The following is a 13795-nucleotide window of genomic DNA, read 5'->3' as shown; positions in this document are numbered from 1 at the left end:
CCCACACGGTGTCACTGTGGCTCCACCGCACAGTGCTGAGGCTCACGGGGCAGGCAGGAGGCCAAGGGGCTGTGCCCAGCCAGGTGTCCGCTGTGCCAGCGAGGTTCAGAGCAGCCCCGCAGGCTCCTCTGGCGCTGCCGTGGGCCGTGCTGTGCGCCGGAGGCAGAGGGGCTGCCCCTGGCCGCACAAGAGTGCGGGTGCTGTGTGCTCGTGGTAGGTACAAACACCAGCTCAGCTCTGCCCACAGCTGCTGAGAAGCTGCTGGAGACCCTCAGCTCACTTTGAATTTGGAGGAACTGAGGGCTTGGTTTTTCTTTGTGTTGTTGAGCCTTGAAGCTTCTGGTCTGTGTGGCTCCCATTCCCTTTCAAAGCCCTATTTCTCTGCTCTGCATTTCTCTTGTGGCAATTCAGACAGCCCCTGGGTGGCACTCTCCATGGAAGCAAAATGTGTGCAGTGAGGCCATGTCCTACAAGGCAGGAACAGGCTCGGGGTGGTCCCTGTCTGAGCTGAGAGCTCAGCAGTCATGCTGGGGAAGGATAGACCAATCTTGCTGCCCTTTGGTGGGACAGAGGTTCCTGCAGTAGGCAGAGGGAGCTCTGGGACACGAGGTCCAGGGAACATTGGGCGTCACATATCCGTGGAGGGCCTGGGCCTGAGGAACGTAGGGGCTTAAAAGCTGGTCAAGGGCCTACAGAACAGTCCCATCAATGTGAGGACATGGAACTGGTGGGATTGCACCGTGGCCTGGGCCCCTCCTCTCCTGGCAGTGCTCACCCACAGCACAGGTGCCATGGCCAGACTTGCTGTGCCTGGATGGGGCCTTTGGGCACAGGGACCCCATCCTGCTGCCCGGGCAGGTCTGTGCCCCTGGGACACTGACTGACCCCTGTCTTCTCCCCTCTCTTCTCTCTCTCTCTCCAGGTTCCCTGGTCCAGGCAGCGCTGACTCAGCAGCCACATGAGTTGTCGGCCAAGGTGGGAGACACGGTCAAAATCACCTGCACTGGTAGCAGCAGCAGCTATAACTGGTACCCACTGTGATCTACCACAGTGACAGGAGACCTCGGGTCTTCACGATTCTCCGGATCCTATTCCAGCGGCACGGGCACCTTAACCATCACTGGGGTCCAAGCCGAGGACGAGGCTGTCTATTTCTGTGGTAGCTATGACAGCAGCAGTGGCAGCAGCTATGGTGTGTGGTGACCATGAATAAGAGAAAGTGACAGAGACTCCAATTGCAGAGGAAAGATTTTGGCCCTTCTCCCTCCCGGCAGCTCTTGGTGTAGCTGTGTCGCTCACAGCTTCTTGCTACAGCTGGCCATGTCCTCCTGTGCTGCCAGAGCTGCTTTTGTGCAGCCGTTCTGCAATGGGCTGGGCTCTGCTCCTGGAATGTGCATGAGACCATGTCCTTGTGTGTTCTTAACTTGACTGTTGCATTCCCTGTAACCTTGTCCAGGCAGGTCTGTGCTCCTGGGACTCTGACTGGCTCCACTCTCCTCTTCTCTCTTCTCCTTTTTTTCACACGCCCTGGTTCAGACAATGCTGAGTCAGCAGCCATCCTCACTGCCAGCCAGTGTGGAAGAGACTGTCAGGATCTCCTGCTCCGGGGATAGCAGTGGCTATGGCTGTGGCTGGTACCAGCAGAAGGTCCCTGGCAGTGCCCCTGTCACTGTGATCTACTGGAATAGCAACAGACCCTCGGGCATCCCTTTGCGATTCTCCGGATCCTTGTCTGGCATCACGAACATGTTAACAATCACTGGGTTTCAAGCTGAGGATGAGGCTGTCTATTTCTGTGACAGCAGTGCTGGCAGGATTGAGGTACCCTGCGGGATGGTTGTTGATCATGTATGCTGGGGGATGCTGTTTCTGAAGAATGACTGTTGTTTGGCAACTGCAGTTTACAGGAATGGTTTTGCAGATTGATAGTGCACCAGAGGCCCTTTGATTTCCGGATCCCTGGCAGGACCAACACCCTGTTCTGCCACCTGGGCATTTGGCCATCACCATGTCAGGTGTAACTCACCATAAATCTAGCAGTTTTTCTCTGCACTTGAAGTGTGGTATGGGAATGAGGGTTGGGTACGGGTTCCTAACGAGGGAGCTGAGTGGGAGCTGGGGCAAGATGTACTGTCAGGATCCTGCCTTGTGAATGGAATCTGAATTTCATGGAGGAGCCATGGCCCAAGCATGTGACGGCTTGAAAGCTAGACAAAATCCACAGCAGAGCCCCACCAAGTGTGAGGGCATGTAGCTGGTGGGATTGCGCCATGGCCTGGGCCCCTCCCCTCCTCACGGTGTTCACCTACAGCTCAGGTGCCGTGGCCAGACTTGCTGTGCCTAGACAGAGCTCCTGCACACAGGGCCACCTCCTGATGCTCCGGGAAAGCTGTGTTCCTGGGGCACAGGTTAATCTTCTTCTTCTTCCCCCTCTTCTCTCCCTCTCCAGGTTCCCTGGTCCAGGCAGCATCACTGTCTCAGCCATCCTTCCTGTCAGCCAACACGGGAAACACCATCAGGATCACCTGCTCTGGAGGTAGCAGCAACTATTATGGCTGGTACCAGCAGAAGGTCCCTGGCAGTGCCCCTGTCACTGTGATCTACTGGGATAACAGCAGACCCTCGAGCATCCCTTCACGATTCTCCGGATCCACATCCAGCTCCACAAACACATTAATCATCACTGGGTTTCAAGCTGAGAACGAGGCTTTCTATTTCTGTGGTGGCTGGGACAGCAGTGGTGCCTGTATAATGACACAGATTTTCAAGTGAGGTACAGAAGAATTATAAAAGGAGATTTCCTGTCATTCTCATGATGAAGCAGAGTTCTGGATGTGGGAGTGGGGCAGGTTTTTGTCTCCTTTGCAATACCATTGCTCTTAGTTTTGCCTGTTTTGTGTTCTAAAAAGTAGAAGGTTCCTTTGGAGCTGCTGATCATTGTTCTCCCCCCTACAAAAGTGGGAGTCTTTGTCTCCCACTCCACTAAGACTTACAAGTAACGACCATGTCTGGTGCCTCTGTGCAGGGATGCCTGGGCTGGGCTCTGCTCCCCTGTTGTGCCTGTGGCCATTTTACATGTCTGTTCTCCTCTGTCACATTCCCTATATCTTTATCAGACATGTCTTTGCCCCTTGGACACTGACTGACCCCATGTCTACTCCCATCTCTCCTTTCTCTCTCCAGGTTCCCTGGTCCAGGCAGCAACAGTGAGTCAGTCATCCACCATATAAGCAAACATGTGAGAGACTGCTAAGATCACCTGTTCCGGGGCTAGCAGCAACTGGTATGGCTGGTTCCAGCAGAAGGTCCCTGGCAGTGGCCCTGTCACTGTGATCTACTACAATGACCAGAGACCCCCAGGCATCCCTTCGTGATTCTCTGGATCCGAGTCCGGTTCCACAAACACGTTAACCATCACTGGGGTCCAAGCCGAGGACGAGGCTGTCTATTTCTGTGGTGGACAGGACAGCAGCAGTGATGCAGCTATAGTGGCGCAGAGGATTGCTGAAGTGATATAGAAAGCTACCATGGTAGAGCTCTATGAGGAGTTCCTTCATTCCTGTTTCAAGCATCAGGGTAGAGCTGTCTGCCTTACTGAGCCCTGTCTTTTCCAGTCTCATTCTACAGTTCTCCTGGTTCAGGCAGTATTGCCAAGTCAGCCATCCTCGGTGTCTGCTCACCTCAGAGAAACCACAAAAAGCAGCTCCTCTGGACTTAGCAGTAGCTAGACTTATACTGGCTGGTCCAGGCAGAAGGACCCTGGTGGTGCCCCTGTCACTAGAGCAACAACATATCCCCAAGCATGCCTTTGCAGTTCTTGTCCATCTCTACGGCCAAAGGAACAGCATGGAAAGGCAGAGGCAGGTCTGGAAGGTGCTGGGCAGAAGTCTGTGCAGATATGTGGGGCAGGCCAAGTTGGGCACTTGCCCGCATGCTTCAGGGGCTTCAGAATGCACAGCCATTCTGTTCCTATGGTGCTGCTGACAAAGGGGAGAGTCACTGGTGCTGGGGCAGTGCCTGCAGTGGGGGTGTTGTGGCACATAAGAGGGTGTTGGGTGCCACAGCACAGCCTCATCCGTGTGAGGTCATGAAGCTTGCGGTGGCAGTGCACATCCACAGCACAGGTACCATGGCCAGACTTGCTGGGCCAGGATGAGGCTTTTGGGCACAGGCACCCCTCCTGCTGCCCAGGCAGGTCTGTTCTTCTGGGACACTGACTGACCCCGGTCTTCTCCTCTTTCTTCTGTCTTTCTCCAGGTTCCCTGGTCCAGGCAGCAGTGACTCAGCCATCCGAGGTGTGAGCCAACATGGGAGACATGGTCAGGATCACCTGCTCTGGGGGTGGCAGCAGCTATGCTTATGCTGGCTGGTTCCAGCAGAAGATCCCTAGCAGTGCCCCTGTCACTGTGATCTACAGCAATAGCAACAGACCCTCGAGCATCCCTTCGCGATTCTCCGGATCCACATCCGGCTCCATGAACACGTTAACCATCACTGGGGTCCAAGCCGAAGACGAGGCTGTCTATTTCTGTGGTGGTACTGACAGCAGCAGTGGCAGTTACTATGGTGTATCATGACAACAAAAAGAGGTAGAAAGTGAGAATTCCAAGGATTTCCAGATTCCAAATCTAAAGAAAATATTTCCACCCTCCTCCCTCTCAGCTTGCTGTAAGGTAGGTTTCTATCCCCTCTGTACAGCAATGGCTATGTTTGTTGTCCCACAGAACTGGAGGTTCTCTTCTTCTCCACCATGTCTGAAGGTCATTGTTCTTGTCCCTACAAAGATCAGTGTGGCTTTGTCCCCAAACCCATCACATCTTGCTACTGATGACCATATCCTCCTCCTTCTGCCTCAGTGCTGGGGTGCCTTGGGCTCTGTCACTCTGATCTCTGGCAGCAACAACAGACCGTCGGGCATCCCTCTGTGATTCTCTGGGTCCTGGTTGAGCTCCATGGGCACCTTAACCATCACTGGGGTCCAAGCCGAGGACGAGGCTGTCTATTTCTGTAGTAGCAGGGACGGCAGCAGTGCTGCTGTGGGCGATGAAGCCAGTGAGTAATGGGGAAGTGAGACACAGAACCCAGTGTCAATAGAGGAAGGTTTTGAGCCATTTTTTCTCAGGGCCAAACAACGCTGTGATAGTGGAGTTGAGACAGGTTCCTGGCCCCTGCCTAAGGACATGAATGTGCATGACAAGGCACAGGAGGTGACTCTTTCCCCTGTCCCCATGATAGGAATGGCACTGCCTCATCCCAAGCCCTGCTACCTTTTGCTTCATGCTTCCACCTCCTGCTGCTGCTGCTGCTGGTCCTGAAGCTGCCTCTGCTGCTGGGCCAGGCTGGGCTCTGATTCCTCCATATTTGTGTAGCCATGACCAGGTTCCTTTCCCTCACAGGGTGATGTTCTACTGCTCTGATGCTGCCAGCTCTCCTTCCAGGGCCATGGGTCTCTAATCTTCCTCTCTGTCTTGAGGCTCTATGTCACACTGTGGCACCAGAACAGTTGGGCACAGGAGACTGTCACAGTGCCTGGGCAAGGCTCTGCTCCTGGGGAAATAACTGACCCTTCTGGTCTTACCTCTCTTCCTCTCCTGTCTCTCTGGCCTAGGCAGGATCACTGAGTCAGAGTTCTCAGTGTCATTAAACATGGGGGAAACTGTCAAGATCACCTGCTCCAGGAGCAGCAGCAACTATGCCTGGCACCAGCAGAAGGTCCCTGGCACTGCCCCTGGCACTTTGATCTATCTTAATGATAAGAGACCCTCGGACATCCCTTCCCTTTTCTCTGCAGCACTGCACCACAGCCACGTTACCCATCAATGGGGTCCAAGCCGAGGACAAGGCTGTCTATTTCTGGGGTGCCTTGGACAGCAGCAGCTATGCTGCACAGGGTCCATGGCACAGCCCCATCCGTGTCAGGACATGGAGCTGGTGGGATTGCACCGTAGCTTGGGCCCCTCCCCCTCTGCAGTGCTCACCCACAGCTCAGATGCCGTGGCCAGAGTCTCTGTGCCTGGAGGGCACAGGGGCCACATTCCCCTGACTAGGCTGATCTGTGCTCTTGGGACGCGCATTTTCTTCCCTTTCTTCTCCCCCCTCCAGGTTCCCTGGTTCAGGCAGCTCTGACTCAGCCATCCGAGGTGTCAGACATTGGAGACACGGTCAGGATCACCTGCTCAGGGCTTAGCAGGAGCTTCGGCTATGGCTGGTACCAGCAGAAGGTCCCTGGCAGTGCGCCTGTCACTGTGATCTACTACAATAGCAACAGACCCTCAGGCATTCCTTCGCGATTCTCCGGATCCAAGTCTGGCTCCACGGGCACCTTAACCATCACTGGGGTCCAAGCCGAGGATAAAGCTGTCTTTTTCTGTGGTGGCTATGACAGCAGCAGTGGCACCTATGGTGTGAGGTAACAGTGAGTAACAGAAAGTGACAGAGACTCAAAAAACGGGAAAGATTTTGCTCCTTCTCTTCCTGTCTGCTCATGGTCTAGCTGTGTCCCCCACAGCCTATTAGTACTGCTGGCCATGTCCTCCTGTGCTGCCAAAGCTGATTCTGTGCAGCCATTCAGCAATGGGATGTGCACTGCTCATCAAAAGTACCTGTGACCGTGTCCATATCTGACGGTTTGATTCCCTGTCACTTGCCCAGGCAGGTCTGTGTACCTGGGACACTGACTAAACGCTGCCCCTCTCTTTTCTCCCTCTCCAGGATTCCTGATCCAAACAACATCACTGAGTCAGCCATCTTCAATGTCAGCCAATGTGAGAGACACCATCAGGATCACCTGCTCTGAAGGCAATCCCAAAAAATACTTTGCCTGGTACCAGCAGAAGGTTCCTGTCAGTGCCCCATCACTGTGATCTATGCTGATAACAAGAGACCCTCAGGCATCCCTTTGCGATTCTCCGGTTCTGAATCCGGCTCCACAGCCATGTTAACCATCACTGGGGTCCAAGCCGAGGACGAGGCTGTCTATTTCTGTGGTGGCCAGGACAGCAGCAGCTGTGCTGTTGAAGTGACAAAGACAGAGGAATAAAAGCATAGATTTTTCTGTCCTTCTCATGGCCAAGAGGAGTTGTGGATTTGGGACTGGGGCAGGTCTATGTCTCCTCTGCCTGGCCATGGCTATGAGTACCATTTTTTTGTCCTAGAGAATAGGAGGTGATTTTGTGGCTGGGGACCACTGTCCTCATCCCTAAAAAACTCATGGTATAGCTGTATTCCCCACCTCACTGCCTCTTGCTAGTGATAACCATGTCCTCCTGCATCTGCCAGAGCTGTCTCCCTGCTGAAATGCCTTGTCCTGGGCTCTACTCCTCAGATATGCTGGTGACTGTGGTGGGGTCCATTCCTTCTGACTGTGGCATTCCCTGTAACCTTGCTCCCCAGACAGGTCTATTCTCCCGGGGCACTGACTGACACCCTCTCCTCCCCTCTGTCCTCTCCCCCTCCAGGTTCCCTGGTCCAGGCAGCATCACTAAGTCAGCCATCCTCCATGTCAGCCAATGTGGGAGATACTCTCAGGATCACCTGCTCTGGGGGTAGCTATGGCAGCTATGGCTGGTACCAGCATAAGGTCCCTGGCAGTGGACCCGTCACTGTGATATATGCAAGCAGAAGTAGACCCTCAGGCATCCCTTTGCGATTCTCCAGATCCTTGTCCGGCTCCACGGGCACATTAACCGTCACTGGGGTCCAAGCCGAGGACAAGGCTGTCTATTTCTGTGGTGCCTTGGACAGCAGCAGTGGCAGCTGGAATGGTGATACAGAGATATGTGGAAATGAGGTACAGAGGAATTAAAAATGGAGATTCTCTGCCCTCTCTCTCAGGGTGAGCAGGCCTGTGGGCTTGATGCAGCTTCATGTGCCCCTTCAGGAGGCCATTGGCTGTGAATGGCCTCCTGCTGGCCCCATGCTGTGCACGAGGTGACCCTGGGGCTGTGAAGTGCCTGGCATGGCCCTGTTGTCAGCCCCACCACCTCATTCTGCTGCCAGCCACGTCCTCTTGCTCTGCCAGGACTCTTCATGGGGCCCTGGCCTTGGGCTCAGGCCTTGGGCTCTCTCTGAGGCAGTCATCCCTCTGTTCCATCAGGACCTCCTGGCCCGGGAGCCCTGTCCTGCAGGTCAGAGAGGGCTGTGCTTGGGCACAGACGGATACCCCTCTTCTCCCCTCTCTACATTCCCTGGTCCAGGCAGCATCTCTGAGTCACCTGTCCAAGGTGTCTGCCAGCGTGAGAGAGACTTTCAAGGCCAGTAGCTGTGGCTATGCCTGGTACCAGCAGAAATCCCTGTCACTGTGATCTATGATAGCAGCAAGAGACCCACAGTGGTGGCTGCCAGTCCCTGCCAGTTCAGGGCTGATGCAAACTCATCTCTGGTGACAGTAACTGTGACAAAAGGACCCTGTGTCTGTGTGAGAGGCTCTCCCCTATGAACACAGGCTGCCATGGGCAGGGTGCCACACAGACACCCTGATGGTTGTGGCCAAGGCTGGAGGTATTTCTGGACCTGGTGGAAGCCGTGGCAGGGCTGAGAGGCAACAAGGGCAGAGTCCTGTGCCGGGCTGTGCTCTCAGTTCCTGCAGTGCTGTCCCTGAGACCCTTCTTGTCCCCACACGGTGTCACTGTGGCTCCACCGCACAGTGCTGAGGCTCACGGGGCAGGCAGGAGGCCAAGGGGCTGTGCCCAGCCAGGTGTCCGCTGTGCCAGCGAGGTTCAGAGCAGCCCCGCAGGCTCCTCTGGCGCTGCCGTGGGCCGTGCTGTGCGCCGGAGGCAGAGGGGCTGCCCCTGGCCGCACAAGAGTGCGGGTGCTGTGTGCTCGTGGTAGGTACAAACACCAGCTCAGCTCTGCCCACAGCTGCTGAGAAGCTGCTGGAGACCCTCAGCTCACTTTGAATTTGGAGGAACTGAGGGCTTGGTTTTTCTTTGTGTTGTTGAGCCTTGAAGCTTCTGGTCTGTGTGGCTCCCATTCCCTTTCAAAGCCCTATTTCTCTGCTCTGCATTTCTCTTGTGGCAATTCAGACAGCCCCTGGGTGGCACTCTCCATGGAAGCAAAATGTGTGCAGTGAAGCCATGTCCTACAAGGCAGGAACAGGCTCGGGGTGGTCCCTGTCTGAGCTGAGAGCTCAGCAGTCATGCTGGGGAAGGATAGACCAATCTTGCTGCCCTTTGGTGGGACAGAGGTTCCTGCAGTAGGCAGAGGGAGCTCTGGGACACGAGGTCCAGGGAACATTGGGCGTCACATATCCGTGGAGGGCCTGGGCCTGAGGAACGTAGGGGCTTAAAAGCTGGTCAAGGGCCTACAGAACAGTCCCATCAATGTGAGGACATGGAACTGGTGGGATTGCACCGTGGCCTGGGCCCCTCCTCTCCTGGCAGTGCTCACCCACAGCACAGGTGCCATGGCCAGACTTGCTGTGCCTGGATGGGGCCTTTGGGCACAGGGACCCCGTCCTGCTGCCCGGGCAGGTCTGTGCCCCTGGGACACTGACTGACCCCTGTCTTCTCCCCTCTCTTCTCTCTCTCTCTCCAGGTTCCCTGGTCCAGGCAGCGCTGACTCAGCAGCCACATGAGTTGTCGGCCAAGGTGGGAGACACGGTCAAAATCACCTGCACTGGTAGCAGCAGCAGCTATAACTGGTACCCACTGTGATCTACCACAGTGACAGGAGACCTCGGGTCTTCACGATTCTCCGGATCCTATTCCAGCGGCACGGGCACCTTAACCATCACTGGGGTCCAAGCCGAGGACGAGGCTGTCTATTTCTGTGGTAGCTATGACAGCAGCAGTGGCAGCAGCTATGGTGTGTGGTGACCATGAATAAGAGAAAGTGACAGAGACTCCAATTGCAGAGGAAAGATTTTGGCCCTTCTCCCTCCCGGCAGCTCTTGGTGTAGCTGTGTCGCTCACAGCTTCTTGCTACAGCTGGCCATGTCCTCCTGTGCTGCCAGAGCTGCTTTTGTGCAGCCGTTCTGCAATGGGCTGGGCTCTGCTCCTGGAATGTGCATGAGACCATGTCCTTGTGTGTTCTTAACTTGACTGTTGCATTCCCTGTAACCTTGTCCAGGCAGGTCTGTGCTCCTGGGACTCTGACTGGCTCCACTCTCCTCTTCTCTCTTCTCCTTTTTTTCACACGCCCTGGTTCAGACAATGCTGAGTCAGCAGCCATCCTCACTGCCAGCCAGTGTGGAAGAGACTGTCAGGATCTCCTGCTCCGGGGATAGCAGTGGCTATGGCTGTGGCTGGTACCAGCAGAAGGTCCCTGGCAGTGCCCCTGTCACTGTGATCTACTGGAATAGCAACAGACCCTCGGGCATCCCTTTGCGATTCTCCGGATCCTTGTCTGGCATCACGAACATGTTAACAATCACTGGGTTTCAAGCTGAGGATGAGGCTGTCTATTTCTGTGACAGCAGTGCTGGCAGGATTGAGGTACCCTGCGGGATGGTTGTTGATCATGTATGCTGGGGGATGCTGTTTCTGAAGAATGACTGTTGTTTGGCAACTGCAGTTTACAGGAATGGTTTTGCAGATTGATAGTGCACCAGAGGCCCTTTGATTTCCGGATCCCTGGCAGGACCAACACCCTGTTCTGCCACCTGGGCATTTGGCCATCACCATGTCAGGTGTAACTCACCATAAATCTAGCAGTTTTTCTCTGCACTTGAAGTGTGGTATGGGAATGAGGGTTGGGTACGGGTTCCTAACGAGGGAGCTGAGTGGGAGCTGGGGCAAGATGTACTGTCAGGATCCTGCCTTGTGAATGGAATCTGAATTTCATGGAGGAGCCATGGCCCAAGCATGTGACGGCTTGAAAGCTAGACAAAATCCACAGCAGAGCCCCACCAAGTGTGAGGGCATGTAGCTGGTGGGATTGCGCCATGGCCTGGGCCCCTCCCCTCCTCACGGTGTTCACCTACAGCTCAGGTGCCGTGGCCAGACTTGCTGTGCCTAGACAGAGCTCCTGCACACAGGGCCACCTCCTGATGCTCCGGGAAAGCTGTGTTCCTGGGGCACAGGTTAATCTTCTTCTTCTTCCCCCTCTTCTCTCCCTCTCCAGGTTCCCTGGTCCAGGCAGCATCACTGTCTCAGCCATCCTTCCTGTCAGCCAACACGGGAAACACCATCAGGATCACCTGCTCTGGAGGTAGCAGCAACTATTATGGCTGGTACCAGCAGAAGGTCCCTGGCAGTGCCCCTGTCACTGTGATCTACTGGGATAACAGCAGACCCTCGAGCATCCCTTCACGATTCTCCGGATCCACATCCAGCTCCACAAACACATTAATCATCACTGGGTTTCAAGCTGAGAACGAGGCTTTCTATTTCTGTGGTGGCTGGGACAGCAGTGGTGCCTGTATAATGACACAGATTTTCAAGTGAGGTACAGAAGAATTATAAAAGGAGATTTCCTGTCATTCTCATGATGAAGCAGAGTTCTGGATGTGGGAGTGGGGCAGGTTTTTGTCTCCTTTGCAATACCATTGCTCTTAGTTTTGCCTGTTTTGTGTTCTAAAAAGTAGAAGGTTCCTTTGGAGCTGCTGATCATTGTTCTCCCCCCTACAAAAGTGGGAGTCTTTGTCTCCCACTCCACTAAGACTTACAAGTAACGACCATGTCTGGTGCCTCTGTGCAGGGATGCCTGGGCTGGGCTCTGCTCCCCTGTTGTGCCTGTGGCCATTTTACATGTCTGTTCTCCTCTGTCACATTCCCTATATCTTTATCAGACATGTCTTTGCCCCTTGGACACTGACTGACCCCATGTCTACTCCCATCTCTCCTTTCTCTCTCCAGGTTCCCTGGTCCAGGCAGCAACAGTGAGTCAGTCATCCACCATATAAGCAAACATGTGAGAGACTGCTAAGATCACCTGTTCCGGGGCTAGCAGCAACTGGTATGGCTGGTTCCAGCAGAAGGTCCCTGGCAGTGGCCCTGTCACTGTGATCTACTACAATGACCAGAGACCCCCAGGCATCCCTTCGTGATTCTCTGGATCCGAGTCCGGTTCCACAAACACGTTAACCATCACTGGGGTCCAAGCCGAGGACGAGGCTGTCTATTTCTGTGGTGGACAGGACAGCAGCAGTGATGCAGCTATAGTGGCGCAGAGGATTGCTGAAGTGATATAGAAAGCTACCATGGTAGAGCTCTATGAGGAGTTCCTTCATTCCTGTTTCAAGCATCAGGGTAGAGCTGTCTGCCTTACTGAGCCCTGTCTTTTCCAGTCTCATTCTACAGTTCTCCTGGTTCAGGCAGTATTGCCAAGTCAGCCATCCTCGGTGTCTGCTCACCTCAGAGAAACCACAAAAAGCAGCTCCTCTGGACTTAGCAGTAGCTAGACTTATACTGGCTGGTCCAGGCAGAAGGACCCTGGTGGTGCCCCTGTCACTAGAGCAACAACATATCCCCAAGCATGCCTTTGCAGTTCTTGTCCATCTCTACGGCCAAAGGAACAGCATGGAAAGGCAGAGGCAGGTCTGGAAGGTGCTGGGCAGAAGTCTGTGCAGATATGTGGGGCAGGCCAAGTTGGGCACTTGCCCGCATGCTTCAGGGGCTTCAGAATGCACAGCCATTCTGTTCCTATGGTGCTGCTGACAAAGGGGAGAGTCACTGGTGCTGGGGCAGTGCCTGCAGTGGGGGTGTTGTGGCACATAAGAGGGTGTTGGGTGCCACAGCACAGCCTCATCCGTGTGAGGTCATGAAGCTTGCGGTGGCAGTGCACATCCACAGCACAGGTACCATGGCCAGACTTGCTGGGCCAGGATGAGGCTTTTGGGCACAGGCACCCCTCCTGCTGCCCAGGCAGGTCTGTTCTTCTGGGACACTGACTGACCCCGGTCTTCTCCTCTTTCTTCTGTCTTTCTCCAGGTTCCCTGGTCCAGGCAGCAGTGACTCAGCCATCCGAGGTGTGAGCCAACATGGGAGACATGGTCAGGATCACCTGCTCTGGGGGTGGCAGCAGCTATGCTTATGCTGGCTGGTTCCAGCAGAAGATCCCTAGCAGTGCCCCTGTCACTGTGATCTACAGCAATAGCAACAGACCCTCGAGCATCCCTTCGCGATTCTCCGGATCCACATCCGGCTCCATGAACACGTTAACCATCACTGGGGTCCAAGCCGAAGACGAGGCTGTCTATTTCTGTGGTGGTACTGACAGCAGCAGTGGCAGTTACTATGGTGTATCATGACAACAAAAAGAGGTAGAAAGTGAGAATTCCAAGGATTTCCAGATTCCAAATCTAAAGAAAATATTTCCACCCTCCTCCCTCTCAGCTTGCTGTAAGGTAGGTTTCTATCCCCTCTGTACAGCAATGGCTATGTTTGTTGTCCCACAGAACTGGAGGTTCTCTTCTTCTCCACCATGTCTGAAGGTCATTGTTCTTGTCCCTACAAAGATCAGTGTGGCTTTGTCCCCAAACCCATCACATCTTGCTACTGATGACCATATCCTCCTCCTTCTGCCTCAGTGCTGGGGTGCCTTGGGCTCTGTCACTCTGATCTCTGGCAGCAACAACAGACCGTCGGGCATCCCTCTGTGATTCTCTGGGTCCTGGTTGAGCTCCATGGGCACCTTAACCATCACTGGGGTCCAAGCCGAGGACGAGGCTGTCTATTTCTGTAGTAGCAGGGACGGCAGCAGTGCTGCTGTGGGCGATGAAGCCAGTGAGTAATGGGGAAGTGAGACACAGAACCCAGTGTCAATAGAGGAAGGTTTTGAGCCATTTTTTCTCAGGGCCAAACAACGCTGTGATAGTGGAGTTGAGACAGGTTCCTGGCCCCTGCCTAAGGACATG

The 13795-nt window shown here is 54.6% G+C and overlaps 2 long non-coding RNA genes across 2 annotated transcripts; both read left to right on the top strand.

Annotated features, from left to right (window-relative positions):
• The first annotated feature begins 714 nt into the window (after positions 1-714).
• On the top strand, positions 715-2604 carry LOC130259613 (uncharacterized). Its single transcript, XR_008841672.1, has 3 exons — positions 715-786; positions 923-1006; positions 2537-2604. It is a non-coding gene; the product is annotated as an uncharacterized LOC130259613 (long non-coding RNA).
• A 6722-nt stretch (positions 2605-9326) lies between these two features.
• On the top strand, positions 9327-11216 carry LOC130259614 (uncharacterized). The gene is made up of 3 exons (XR_008841673.1): positions 9327-9398; positions 9535-9618; positions 11149-11216. It is a non-coding gene; the product is annotated as an uncharacterized LOC130259614 (long non-coding RNA).
• The last annotated feature ends 2579 nt before the right edge of the window (positions 11217-13795 follow it).

The sequence above is a fragment of the Oenanthe melanoleuca genome, chromosome 15, assembly GCF_029582105.1.
Source record: "Oenanthe melanoleuca isolate GR-GAL-2019-014 chromosome 15, OMel1.0, whole genome shotgun sequence".
NCBI classification, from domain to species: Eukaryota; Metazoa; Chordata; class Aves; order Passeriformes; family Muscicapidae; genus Oenanthe; species Oenanthe melanoleuca.
The sequence above is the reverse complement of the archived record's forward strand: the minus strand, read 5'-3'. Positions and strand labels throughout refer to the sequence as shown.